This window comes from Oncorhynchus keta, chromosome 35 (assembly GCF_023373465.1).
Source record: "Oncorhynchus keta strain PuntledgeMale-10-30-2019 chromosome 35, Oket_V2, whole genome shotgun sequence".
Classification (NCBI taxonomy): domain Eukaryota; kingdom Metazoa; phylum Chordata; class Actinopteri; order Salmoniformes; family Salmonidae; genus Oncorhynchus; species Oncorhynchus keta.
In genome coordinates, this window is record NC_068455.1 from 66,162,242 (window position 1) to 66,177,130 (window position 14,889).

A 14,889-nucleotide genomic window follows, 5' to 3' on the forward strand; every position below is an offset into this window, starting at 1 on the left:
GTTTTATTCTTAGGACTTTGTTTGACTGCATGCACAAAAAATGTTGTGGTGATATGTTACAGGTCCTTGAGGGAGATGGAGGGATAAATAACTTTGTGTGGTGATATGTTACAGGTCCTTGAGGAGATGGAGGGATAAATAACTTTTTGTGTGGTGATATGTTACAGGGCCTTGAGGGAGATGGAGGGATAAATAACTTTGTGTGGTGATATGTTACAGGTCCTTGAGGGAGATGGAGGACAAGGGAGATGGAGGGATAAATAACTTTGTGTGGTGATATGTTACAGGTCCTGGTGAGGGAGATGGAGGGATAAATAACTTTGTGTGGTAACTTTTGTGTGGTGATATGTTACAGGTCCTTGAGGAGATGGAGGGATAAATAACTTTGTGTGGTGATATGTTACAGGTCCTTGAGGGAGATGGAGGGATAAATAACTTTGTGTGGTGATATGTTACAGGTCCTTGAGGGAGATGGAGGGATAAATAACTTTGTGTGGTGATATGTTACAGGTCCTTGAGGGAGATGGAGGGAGGGAGATGGAGAGGATAAATAACTTTGTGTGGTGATATGTTACAGGTCCTTGAGGGAGATGGAGGGATAAATAACTTTGTGTGGTGATATGTTACAGGTCCTTTGTGTGGTGATATGTTATAGGTCCTTGAGGAGATGGAGGGATAAATAACTTTGTGTGGTGATATGTTACAGGTCCTGAGGAGATGAGGGAGATGGAGGGATAAATAACTTTGTGTGGTGATATGTTACAGGTCCTTGAGGGAGATGGAGGGATAAATAACTTTGTGTGGTGATATGTTACAGGTCCTTGAGGGAGATGGAGGATAAATAACTTTGTGTGGGTGATATGTTACAGGTCCTTGAGGGAGATGGAGGGATAAATAACTTTGTGTGGTGATATGTTACAGGTCCTTGAGGGAGATGGAGGGATACATAACTTTGTGTGGTGATATGTTACAGGTCCTTGAGGGAGATGGCAGGGATAAATAACTTTGTGTGGTGATATGTTACAGGTCCTTGAGGGAGATGGAGGGATAAATAACTTTGTGTGGTGATATGTTACAGGTCCTTGATGGAGTCCTTGAGGGATAAATAACTTTGTGTGGTGATATGTTACAGGTCCTTGAGGGAGATGGAGGGATAAATAACTTTGTGTGGTGATATGTTACAGGTCCTGAGAGATGGAGGGATAAATAACTTTGTGTGGTGATATGTTACAGATGGAGGGATAAATAACTTGAGGAGATGTGTGGTGATATGTTACAGGTCCTGGAGGGAGATGAGGGAGATGGAGGGATAAATAACTTTGTGTGGAGTGATATGTGACAGGTCCTTGATGGAGGGATAAATAACTTTGTGTGGTGATATGTTACAGGTCCTTGAGGAGATGGAGGGATAAATAACTTTGTGTGGTGATATGTTACAGGTCCTGAGGAGATGGAGGGATAAATAACTTGTGTGGTGATATGTTACAGGTCCTTGAGGGAGATGGAGGATAAATAACTTTGTGTGGTGATATGTTACAGGTCCTTGAGGGAGATGGAGGGATAAATAACTTTGTGTGGTGATATGTTACAGGTCCTTGAGGGAGATGGAGGGATAAATAACTTTGTGTGGTGATATGTTACAGGTCCTTGAGGGAGATGGAGGGATAAATAACTTTGTGTGGTGATATGTTACAGGTCCTTGAGGGAGATGGAGGGATAAATAACTTTGTGTGGTGATATGTTACAGGTCCTTGAGGGAGATGGAGGGATAAATAACTTTGTGTGGTGATATGTTACAGGTCCTTGAGGGAGATGGAGGGATAAATAACTTTGTGTGTGGTGATATGTTACAGGTCCTTGAGGGAGATGGAGGGATAAATAACTTTGTGTGGTGATATGTTACAGGTCCTTGAGGGAGATGGAGGGATAAATAACTTTGTGTGGTGATATGTTACAGGTCCTTGAGGGAGATGGAGGGATAAATAACTTTGTGTGGTGATATGTTACAGGTCCTTGAGGGAGATGGAGGGATAAATAACTTTGTGTGGTGATATGTTACAGGTCCTTGACTTTGTGTGGGGAGATGGAGGGATAAATAACTTTGTGTGGTGATATGTTACAGGTCCTTGAGGGAGATGGAGGGATAAATAACTTTGTGTGGTGATATGTTACAGGTCCTTGAGGGAGATGGAGGGATAAATAACTTTGTGTGGTGATATGTTACAGGTCCTTGAGGGAGATGGAGGGATAAATAACTTTGTGTGGTGATATGTTACAGGTCCTTGAGGGAGATGGAGGGATAAATAACTTTGTGTGGTGATATGTTACAGGTCCTGAAGGAGATGAGGGAGATGGAGGGATAAATAACTTTGTGTGGTGATATGTTACAGGTCCTTGAGGGAGATGAAGGGATAAATAACTTTGTGTGGTGATATGTTACAGGTCCTTGAGGAGATGGAGGGATAAATAACTTTGTGTGGTGGTTACAGGATATGTTACTTTGTGTGGTGAGGGAGGAGATGGAGGGATAAATAACTTTGTGTGGTGATATGTTACAGGTCCTTTTGTGTGGTGATTGATGGAGATGGAGGGATAAATAACTTTGTTTGTGTTTTAAAAATAAACATGACATTTTTTTATCCACCAGATGGAATGAATGCTTTGTTACAGTAAACAGATATTGTCCTCATGGTCAACTGTTCCATACAACCAACCTACTTTGGTCAGCTCTCCTTTCAGCCTAATAGAGTTGGAGGGCTCCTCAACATTACAGGAAAACTTTGTGTGGTGATATGTTAGGTCCTTGAAGGAAACATTGACAGGTCCTAACCTCATACAATAACTTTGTGTGGTGATATGTTACAGGTCCCTTTGTGTGGTGATATGTTCACTTGAGGAGATGGAGGGATAAATAACTTTGTGTGGTGATATTGTCGAGGCCTCACAACATTGTTGAATGACCTCACAACATTGTCGTGGCCTCAACAACATTGTTGACGGCCTCACAACATTGAGGACATTGTTGGCCTCACAACATGGACATTGACGGCCTCACAACATTGTTGACGGCCTCACAACTCACAACATTGTTGACGGCCTCACAACATTGACGACGGCCTCACAACATTGACGACGGCCTCACAACATGACGACTGGCCTCACAACATTGACGACGGCCTCACAACATTGACGACGGCCTCACAACATTGTGACGGCCTCACTCTCAACATTGAGACATTGTTGACGGCCTCACAACATTGGAATGACGGCCTCACAACATTGACGATGGCCTCACAACATTGACGACGGCCTCACAACATTGACGACGGCCTCCACAACATTGACGACGGCCTCACAACATTGACGGACGTTGACCTCACAACATTGACGGCCTCACAACATTGGCCTCACAACATTGTCGACGGCCTCACAACATTGACGACGGCCTCACAACATTGACGACGGCCTCACAACATTGACGACGGCCTCACAACATTGACGGCCTCACAACATTGACGACGGCCTCACAACATTGTGACGGCCTCACAACATTGACTGAGGGACGGCCTCACAACATTGGGTGATATGGCCTCACAACATTGATGACGGACATGGCCTCACAACATTGACGACGGCTAAACAACATTTTTGTGGCCTCACAACATTGATGACGGCCTCACAACATTGACGACGGCCCTCACAACATTGACTTTGGACGGCCTCACAACATTTAGGAAGGCCTCACAACATTGACGCCTCACAACTGACCTCACAACATTGGACGACGGCCTCACAACAACACAAATTATTGACGACGGCCTCACAACATTGACGACGGCCTCACTCTATAATGAAATGTTAGACATTACATTGATACTGACTTTAATACACAAAGAATACCCCTGGTAATAGAATACAATACAATATAATGCAATACAATAGAACTCTCCAAACTAGTACTTTAGGTTGATCAATTATAGTTCAGTTGCAACATCAGGAAATACTATCAGAAATAAATATGAAGAACTTGAGACACATGACATCCTTTCTCTGATAAAAATATAGTGATGTGCAACATTTTATAACCCCCTCATCTAAGATAGTAATGACCTCACTATACTTCAACATTAAACTACTGTAGTTCTACAACCAACACACACAAATGCCTGTAATGTTTTTAATAAACAGAAAATGTAAATGTGCACATTCACACCTATGATTGCAAAGGTGTCTTCCAAGTAAACAAAGGTCAGAATGTGATATAACATGGTAACAATATTGAATGTTTCCATTACTGTGAATTCCAAGTGCTAACCTACATATGCATGACTAACAGTTCTTGCATATTGCCTCCTCATACAGACAAGGTCAAGGTGATTAATGATATTAGTGGTTGTCTAACTCTGATATTTCACCTCATGGTTGGTAAGACCACTGTTCCAGTTAGGGGTTATGTGTCTGTGTTTAGACCTATGTGGTCAGACAGACAGACAGACAGACAGACAGACTGACAGCAGAGGTCAAAGTGTCACTGCAATATAATTAGGAATTAGAATACTAGAATGGACATGACCAACATTGATATGATGGGATAAATGGCAGCCATTTTAGTTAGGGAGTTGCTCAATCATGGTTTGCCCGTTCTGTGATAAGATTTTGTGTAAAATAATGAATCTGAAGAATTTATCTGCATTCTGTTTGCTAGCTAGCTAGCCAGCAAGTTTCAGAGGAATGACTCAAACATTATTTTAGTCAACTGCCAATATGTCAACATTCCATGCAAACAATGCAGTCCACAGCCATACTCTGGATGAAATCAGTTGACAATAAGACAAACAATACGCAAATGTAGACATTTATAGTCTGTTCACATATACTGAGTATATTAAACATTAAGAACACCTTCCTGATGTTGAGATGCACCCCCTTTACCCCCCTTTTCCCTCAGAACAACCTCAATTAGTCGGGACATGAACTCCACCAAGTGTTTTAAGCCTTCCTCGGGGATGCTGGCCCATGTTGACCAATGCTTCCCACAGTTGTGTCAAATTGGCTGGTTGTCCTTTTGGTGGTGGTCCATTCTTGATACACACAGGAACCTGTTGAATGTGAAAAACCTAGCAACATTGCAGTTCTTGACACGCCTGGCACCTACAGTATTACCATACCCTATTCAAAGTGCACTTAAATATTTTGTCTTGCCTGTTAACACATCAATCCATGTCTCAGTCTATGACATGACATCAATGTCAAGGCTTAAACATCCTTCTTTAACCTGTCTCCTACCCTTCATCTTCACTGATTGAAGTGGATTTAACAACTGACTTCAGTGAAGGGATTTAACATGATATCAATAAGGGTCTCACCTGATTCACCTGGTCAGTCTTCACTGATCTTTTGGATTCACCTGGTCAGTCTATGACATTCAAGGGATCTTTCACCTGGATTCACCTGGTCAGTCTATGACATGACATCAATAAGGGGATCACCTGGTTTCATCAATAAGGGATCTTTCACCTGGATTCACCTGGTCAGTCTATGACATGTCATCAATAAGGGATCTTTCACCTGGATTCACCTGGTCAGTCTATGTCATGACATCAATAAGGGATCTTTCACCTGGATTCACCTGGTCAGTCTATGACATGACATCAATAAGGGATCTTTCACCTGGATTCACCTGGTCAGTCTATGACATGACATCAATAAGGGATCTTTCACCTGGATTCACCTGGTCAGTCTATGACATGACATCAATAAGGGATCTTTCACCTGGATTCACCTGGTCAGTCTATGACATGTCATCAATAAGGGGATCTTTCACATCAATAAGGGATCTTTCACCTGGATTCACCTGGTCAGTCTATGACATGACATCAATAAGGATCTTTCACCTGGATTCACCTGGTCAGTCTATGACATGACATCAATAAGGGATCTTTCACCTGGATTCACCTGGTCAGTCTATGACATGACATCAATAAGGGATCTTTCACCTGGATTCACCTGGTCCTATGACATGTCAGGTCTTTCACCTGATTCACATCTTTCCTGGATTCACCTGGGTCTATGACATGACATCAATAAGGGGATCAGTCTTCATGACATCAATGATTCACCTGGTCAGTCTATGACATGACATCAATAAGGGGATCTTTGACACATCAATAAGGGATCTTTCACCTGGTCAGTCTATGACATGACATCAATAAGGGATCTTTCACCTGGATTCACCTGGTCAGTCTATGACATGACATCAATAAGGGATCTTTCACCTGATTCACCTGGTCAGTCTATGACATGACATCAATAAGGGATCTTTCACCTGGATTCACCTGGTCAGTCTATGACATGACATCAATAAGGGATCTTTCACCTGGATTCACCTGGTCAGTCTATGTCATGACATCAATAAGGGATCTTTCACCTGGATTCACCTGGTCAGTCTATGACATGATATCAATAAGGGATCTTTCACCTTGATTCACCTGGTCAGTCTATGACATGACATCAATAAGGGATCTTTCACCTGATTAACCTGGTCAGTCTATGACATGACATCAATAAGGGATCTTTCACCTGGATTCACCTGGTTTTGTATATTCTGTGTATATTTTAGAGGCTATTTATACAGACAATTGGTATGAAACCCATATAAAGTATAATTATACATATATGACGATATTTTAGGTTGACAATAATTATATTACATATTTTCTGATATATTACCTTTTATTTTCAGGATTCTGTCTATTACATTTACATTTACATTTAAGTCATTTAGCAGACGCTCTTATCCAGAGCGACTTACAAATTGGTGCATTCACCTTATGACATCCAGTGGAACAGCCACTTTACAATAGTGCATCTAAATCTTTAAGGGGGGTGAGAAGGATTACTTTATCCTATCCTAGGTATTCCTTAAAGAGGTGGGGTTTCAGGTGTCTCCGGAAGGTGGTGATTGACTCCGCTGTCCTGGCGTCGTGGGGAGTTTGTTCCACCATTGGGGGCCAGAGCAGCGAACAGTTTTGACTGGGCTGAGCGGGAACTGTACTTCCTCAGTGGTAGGGAGGCGAGCAGGCCAGAGGTGGATGAACGCAGTGCCCTTGTTTGGGTGTAGGGCCTGATCAGAGCCTGGAGGTACTGAGGTGCCGTTCCCCTCACAGCTCCGTAGGCAAGCACCATGGTCTTGTAGCGGATGTGAGCTTCAACTGGAAGCCAGTGGAGAGGCGGAGGAGCGGGGTGACGTGAGAGAACTTGGGAAGGTTGAACACCAGACGGGCTGCGGCGTTCTGGATGAGTTGTAGGGGTTTAATGGCACAGGCAGGGAGCCCAGCCAACAGCGAGTTGCAGTAATCCAGACGGGAGATGACAAGTGCCTGGATTAGGACCTGCGCCGCTTCCTGTGTGAGGCAGGGTCGTACTCTGCAGATGTTGTAGAGCATGAACCTACAGGAACGGGCCACCGCCTTGATGTTAGTTGAGAACGACAGGGTGTTATCCAGGATCACGCCAAGGTTCTTAGCGCTCTGGGAGGAGGACACAATGGGGCATTCATTCCAATTAGACTGGTTTGGATTTCTCCCTGAACAATATGGCTGTCATCTTTACCCCATTTTGGAACTGTGAGGGTCTATGACACAGCCTTAAGTCTTCTTGGGTATGATGCTAAATCCTAATATAAGATGATGCATAATCCTAATTTAATACTGTATATAACATCATATATCATCAAATCATTTCTAATAATAATACATTTCAGAATGACACAACCTTTCAATGTCACTTTTTGTCAGCTCTCTTGGAGCCTGATACTGACAGCTGTGGAAGCAACTGTTGTTTTCTGTGAATGTATTTGGTTAACCGGTGACAGTGACACTATTATTATATTTACATACTGTCTCTGTTGCTTGTTGTCCAAGGCAGGTAATTGATGTGGTGAGGTTTATTCACATGAGGTATTAGTCCTTTGATCCTATTTCATGCTTTTAAAATGACCAAACATGTACCAATGTGTATGAAATACTCAGTTACTAGTACTACTACTACTACTGTATCACCATGGCTCACAATACATTTGACATATAGCACTCTCCACTGTGTTATTCCAGCATGACTCAACAAAAAGAGAGATGTGTGTCAGTGCATCAATGTCATGCTATTGTTATCAGATGACAGATTTACATTTACATTACATTTAAGTCATTTAGCAGACGCTCTTATCCAGAGCGACTTACAAATTGGTGCATACACCTTATGACATCCAGTGGAACAGCCACTTACAATAGTGCATCTAAATCTTTTTAGGGGGTGAGAAGGATTACTTACCCTATCCTAGTTCTCTGTAATGTGTTGCATGGAGAAGACATGTTGAGCTCCAGAACCATCTTACTGAATAGATACGGTCATCAGTTGTCCACATTCAATACATTCCACTAGGTGTCTCATCAGTGCCATTATTCACAATATTTACTAATAATATCTCATTTTTTCTGCTTCATATACAGTCAGTCAACGAACTAAGCAGACCAAACCCAGCTGCTAACACATTGGTGTCTATGGGAGAGTCACTACTTAAGGCTTAAGCAGACCGGAACTGTGACTATTTCTTTCAATGGAAAGTGCCTGAGCAAGACCTTCATTTATCCACCATCTTTGGTAGTAGTTGGCAGTTTGACAACTCACCGGTTTGCATAATTTCATTACAGCAGAGGTCTGCAAAAGCTTCTGCCACATTATCTATGATGTGGCTGAGAATGTGTTTCAGTTAAACGGAGACATATTTATAAATAGTTTGGCACGTTCATGTTTTCTCCATGAATTCAGTAATGAACTTCTCCAAATATATTGTTGTTCTTTTCCAATTTTACCGGTATGATGAGTATTTACTGTGCGCAAGTACAATCATGTGTCGAGGAAATGTTTGGTCAAGTTATTGGTGCATTTAACTTTCGCGCCTCAGTGTTCATAGAGATACGTGGCCTGTGCGTCATGTTTGGGAGTCAGTACTGTTAAAAAAAATTAAACCTTTGTTCATTTCATGTACTGTGATGAAATAGTATGATTCATTCTGATTTAGACACATTTAGGGATATGAAAATTGCCTCACATTTAAAACCAGTTTAGTGGTTGTACTTGCCAATTGGGTACTGGTCGGGTCCTGGGTGGGGCAGGTGCATAATGTACCTGTTTGAGGTCCTGTGAGACAGATTAGACGTGGTTTCTCTCCCTCTTGCCCTCTACCTATAGATAGGACAGATTAAGCCTGATACAGAGGCTAACCCTTTTGGGCTGTGGCCTGTGTATACACTGTATTTAGTAAATCTAGGCTGATATATTGTAGGTCTATTTATATGGCGCTTTCACTGTTGGATCAACAAGAACTGTTAATACATTTACACTTTGAGCACTTCAACCTGCCTTGCTTCCTGCATAATTGTTGCCCTTACAACTGCTACCAGGTCCCCAATTTATATAAAGCACTAAATAAACTTCAGTTAGTGCTAAATACGGCTGCTAGAATCCTGACTACAACCAAAAAAATTTGATCATATTACTCCAGTGCTAGCCTCTCTACACTGGCTTTCTGTCAAAGCAAGGGCTGATTTCAAGGTTTTACTGCTAACCTACAAAGCATTACATGGGCTTGCTCCTACCTATCTCTCTGATTTGGTCCTGCCGTACATACCTACACGTACGCTACGGTCACAAGACGCAGGCCTCCTAATTGTCCCTATAATTTCTAAGCAAACAGCTGGAGGCAGGGCTTTCTCCTATAGAGCTCCATTTTTATGGAACGGTCTGCCTACCCATGTCAGAGACTCATCTCTTCAGTGGGTCATATGATTGAGTGTAGTCTGGCCCAGGAGTGGGAAGGTGAACGGAAAGGCTCTGGAGCAACGAACCGCCCTTGCTGTCTCTGCCTGGCCGGTTCCCCTCTTTCCACTGGGATTCTCTGCCTCTAACCCTGTTACGGGGGCTGAGTCACTGGCTTGCTGGGGCTCTCTCATGCCGTCCCTGGGGGGTGCGTCACCTGGGTGGGTTGATTCACTGTTGTGGTCGGCCTGTCTGGGTTGGCGCCCCCCTGGGTTGTACCGTGGCGGAGATCTTTGTGGGCTATACTCGGCCTTGTCTCAGGATGGCAAGTTGGTGGTTGAAGATATCCCTCTAGTGGTGTGGGGGCTGTGCTTTGGCAAAGTGGGTGGGGTTATATCCTTCCTGTTTGGCCCTGTCCGGGGTGTCCTCGGATGGGGCCACAGTGTCTCCTGACCCCTCCTGTCTCAGCCTCCAGTATTTATGCTGCAGTAGTTTATGTGTCGGGGGCTAGGGTCAGTTTGTTATATCTGGAGTACTTCTCCTGTCCTATTCGGTGTCCTGTGTGAATCTAAGTGTGCGTTCTCTAATCTCTCCTTCTCTCTTTCTTTCTCTCTCTCGGAGGACCTGAGCCCTAGGACCATGCCCCAGGACTACCTGACATGATGACTCCTTGCTGTCCCCAGTCCACCTGGCCATGCTGCTGCTCCAGTTTCAACTGGCCTGGGCCCTAGGACCATGTCCCAGGACTACCTGACATGATGACTCCTTGCTGTCCCCAGTCCACCTGGCCATGCTGCTGCTCCAGTTTCATCTGTTCTGCCTTACTATTATTCAACCATGCTGGTCATTTATGAACATTTGAACATCTTGGCCACGTTCTGTTATAATCTCCACCCGGCACAGCCAGAAGAGGACTGGCCACCCCACATATGCTCTCTCTAATTCTCTCTTTCTTTCTCTCTCTCGGAGGACCTGAGCCCTAGGACCGTGCCCCAGGACTACCTGACATGATGGCTCCTTGCTGTCCCCAGTCCACCTGACTGTGCTGCTGCTCCAGTTTCAACTGTTCTGCCTTATTATTATTCGACCATGCTGGTCATTTATGAACATTTGAACATCTTGGTCATGTTCTGTTATAATCTCTACCCGGCACAGCCAGAAGAGGACTGGCCACCCCACATAGCCCGGTTCCTCTCTAGGTTTCTTCCTAGGTTTTGGCCTTTCTAGGGAGTTTTTCCTAGCCACTGTGCTTTTACACCTGCGTTGTTTGCTGTTTGGGGTTTTAGGCTGGGTTTCTGTACAGCACTTTGAGATATCAGCTGATGTACGAAGGGCTATATAAATAAATTTGATTTGATTTGATTTGATTTGTAACCTTTTCAACCAATAAAAACAAAGGTTGGACCACTTAAGTCAGTTGTTTGTGTGTATGCCTCTCAAGACATAAAAAGCTGTGCACAAAGCCGGAGAAACGTTACACTGGTTTGTTATAGTTGCCACAAAGCAACAACCCTCCTCAAACAGAGAGGAGTTGAGTGGTTATGGTTTGATCTCTTCCTCTTTTGCAGTGAGGGTTTGTGAAGGAGGGTGGTGTGTGTGAAGCTGTTTTTTCCACTGTGGTCAGAGAGACAAATAGAGAGGGTTGTAGATGTCAAAATGATGAATAGGCCTATACAGGAAAAGGTGTATGGGGCTTTCTGTGTTTATCAGAGAGACAGATGTCAATGTTATTTTAGCATACAGTATACTGTAGTTCACTTGTCATATTAATTTCTCGTTTACATTTAATCTATCACTGACAGTGGCGGTCAGTGCCGTTTAAGATGAGGGAGGACAATTTCTTTCCTTATGTGCATGGCCTTATTTCTATTACAGCATATTGGATGACTGTTTTTCAAATTCCATTCACCCAGTTCAATGTAACAACAATAGGTTTACTCTACTACATGATACAAACATTTTCCCTATACCCATTATGAGGTTACAAGCCTATGACAAATTTGAGGTGACAGTCAGTGACACACTCTTGCCTGAATCTAGTTGATCTAGGGTGTAATCATTAATCCTACAGTTGCAAACGAGAGTTTCCATTGGATGAATTCAGGTACGTTTATTCCCATTTGCTTCCGTTTAAGAAACGTTTTTCAACAGAATCGGCGGAATGAACACACCACACATGTAAACATGGGTCACTTTCATAGCAGCCACGTTGTATTCCTTCTTGCATATATGCGCTCTCCTCCTCTCACCTTTTCTCTTCGCTTGTGGACTTCAATGCACAACACATCAGCTGTATGTGACCAGGCAAAAAAAACTTTACAAGCCAAACCATGTCATAACCACTACACACAGCCTACATCATTGTAACCATATTAGCTAAAGTAACATCATAGTCAACATGGCTAATAGGACTAAAGCATTAGTAAACCTGCTTCAATCATGCAGTAACGTTACAGTGTACAGTCAGTAAGTAGTTTAGCGATTACACCAGCTGGCCCCGGTGGCAATAAATTAGTAGAACCAAAAGCTTATCTTGACTTGGAAGAGGTCCAGTCATAGCCAGCTAGCTAACATAGCATCCCCCTGTTTGAGCAGGGTGTTTCAGTAGGCTAAACTACCTAGCTGCATTTGCTAGTTAAGTAAGTAAAACTGAACGTAAGTTCTTTACATTTCTGCAGTGCTAGCTAGCTGTAGCTTACACTTTCAGTACTAGATTAATTCTCTGATCCTTTGATTGGGTAGACAACATGTCAGTTCATGTTGCAAGGACTCTGATAGGTTCGAGAATGTCCTCCAGAAGTTGTCATAATTACTTTGTAAGTCTATGGAATGGGGTGCGAACCGTGAGCCTCCTAGGTTTTGTATTTAAGTCGATGTACCCAGAAGACGACGGAAACTAGCTATCCATGGTGCTACCTACAGAGTGCTGTTGAGGCTACTGTAGACCTTCATAGCAAAACAGTGTGTTTTAAACAATTATTTGGTGACATGAATATATTTAATATAGTTTGATCTAAAAAGGATCACTTTTTAAATGGTTTAAAATATGTATTTTTATGAAATTCACTGAGGAGGATTGTCCTCTCCATCCTCCTCTGAGGAGCCTCGACTGCAGTCTGATAACTCATTTCCTGTGTTATTCCTCTGAATAGTTGACAGACCTGCCTTGTTACCAAGAATCTTCACACACAGCTAACTTCTAAATAGCTCCTAAACCATGAAGTCAACCCTTTGACACCTCTCTACCTATCCTAGTGACTTTAAAGATCCTACTGAAAATGTAAACGTGACCTGGTATGGTCAATGCAATGTTGACTTTTGCACAAATATAATTGTATCATCAATGCTCCTTCCTCAGATCATTTCTTTAGTTGTGTTAGTTCTCTCTTCCACCAACAATAAGAACACAGTGTTGCTGTGTCTGCTCCTTTTACAGAAAGAGGAATTTGAGTCAAGATGAACATGACATCAGATACATTTTTTCTGTTTCTCTTTAAGGATCTGTAGCTTTCTAATTCTGACAAAGACCCATTTGTGTCACAACCACAGGAACTGTATGGGCCTGGTCCAGAGGAAATGCTAGTGTCTTCAGTCACTTACCAGTGGCTCAGAATGGAACACAGTCATTTATTGGACGAGAAATTGTTTCATTTATAGAATATGAAGTATGTCAACCATACACAATACATATGGCATCAGATGATGACTTTGTTTGGTTACACTGTGTTTACAGAGGAATTGAGTTGTTGGTCGCTGCAGCTTCTAATTCAGTTGTTGCATGAGCCTGAGAAACATTGGAAATCTATAGACATTGTGTAGTTTTTTACCAAATATATTTTAGACTCAATAAAATTGTACGGTTTTGGTTTTCTAGCTCTATTCCTGTTCTCAGTCTCTCAATGTAATTTAGTCAGTTCTCTCTCTATTTCTCCTTTTCTCTCTCGTTCTCCCTCTCTGTCTCTGTCTGTGTGTAAGTGCTTTGTGCATTTTTCATCTGTGGAACACTCAACGTGAGTAAATAATCAGAACGGATTTTTCTGCATTTCATCACTCTAACCCGATACAACCACACAAATGGTTCACTAACTGAACATGACTAATTCCCGTTAAAACTTTTCTTTAAAGAGTCCTTTGAAAGAGCTACTTGTATCCAGCTTAAGAAATGTATAGCATGTGCCTAATCTGCAAATCTATGTTTCAGCCCTGCCCCGCTATACTGACAGTAAATATCAACTTATTTTAGAAGAAATAGGGAATTATTTAAGAAAAGTGCAAGGGTGCCAATATATTTGGCTGGAACTGTTGTACACCTAAAATGTACTTTTATCAAAACTCTACAACAGCTAAACTGTTGGAAATGAATCAACATGATGTGTATCAAATAATGTTCAAATCATCTGATTAAGTTGCTTCTCCTCTCTCACAGCTCTTTCCAAAGCTACAGTGAGTGACATACAGGTGGGAGGAGACTCTGACTGAAACTACAGATGGTATAAGAATAGTCAGATATTCAGCCCCTTTAACACAAAGACTAGTACAGAATCACTCCTGTCTACTGGTCTAACAGTGGATCATATACCTGTGAGGGTGTAAAGGGAAACAAGTTCTCCAAGACCAGTGATGATGTACAACTGACTGTGTCTGGTAAGTCTATCTAATCATGCAAACAACTCCATGGGCAACTAGAATAATTTCTTAGATTGAAAGTTTTTAACCAGTCCTCTGTCTAATCACAAATCAACCACAACCTGTCCTGAGTATCTCTCCTCAGTGGCTGAACCCTGGAGACTCAGTGACTCTGAGCTGTGAGGTTGACAATATGTCTACAGGCTGGAGGTTCCCCTGGTACAGGACTGTTCCCTACAGAGCTGGGTTACCCTCCCTATCAGACAAGTCTTGCTCTCCATGTGTTTATGGAGGGGATAGCTGAAGCTGAGGCGAGCTGGGATACCAGTAATCACCATAGCTTAGGTTTGAGGGGAGGCATCTATCTGTGCATTGTGGTTGTAAAAATGAACTAACATCTGCACATTCTGATACCAAACGGATCTAATCTCAGACGGATCTATTCTC

General features: G+C 42.5%; 1 long non-coding RNA gene across 9 annotated transcripts; it reads left to right on the top strand.

Moving 5' to 3' along the window:
- Positions 1 to 363: 363 nt before the first annotated feature.
- Positions 364 to 2,425, top strand: LOC127916079 (uncharacterized). Of its 9 annotated transcripts, XR_008093302.1 has the most exons (7): positions 375 to 510; positions 766 to 817; positions 870 to 973; positions 1,540 to 1,799; positions 1,854 to 2,009; positions 2,123 to 2,330; positions 2,391 to 2,425. It is a non-coding gene; the product is annotated as an uncharacterized LOC127916079 (long non-coding RNA). The 9 variants fall into 9 exon arrangements; XR_008093303.1 differs by lacking the exon at positions 766 to 817 and having other exon boundaries at positions 364 to 458; positions 2,391 to 2,424; XR_008093305.1 differs by lacking the exon at positions 766 to 817 and having other exon boundaries at positions 365 to 406; positions 2,391 to 2,424.
- Positions 2,426 to 14,889: the final 12,464 nt, after the last annotated feature.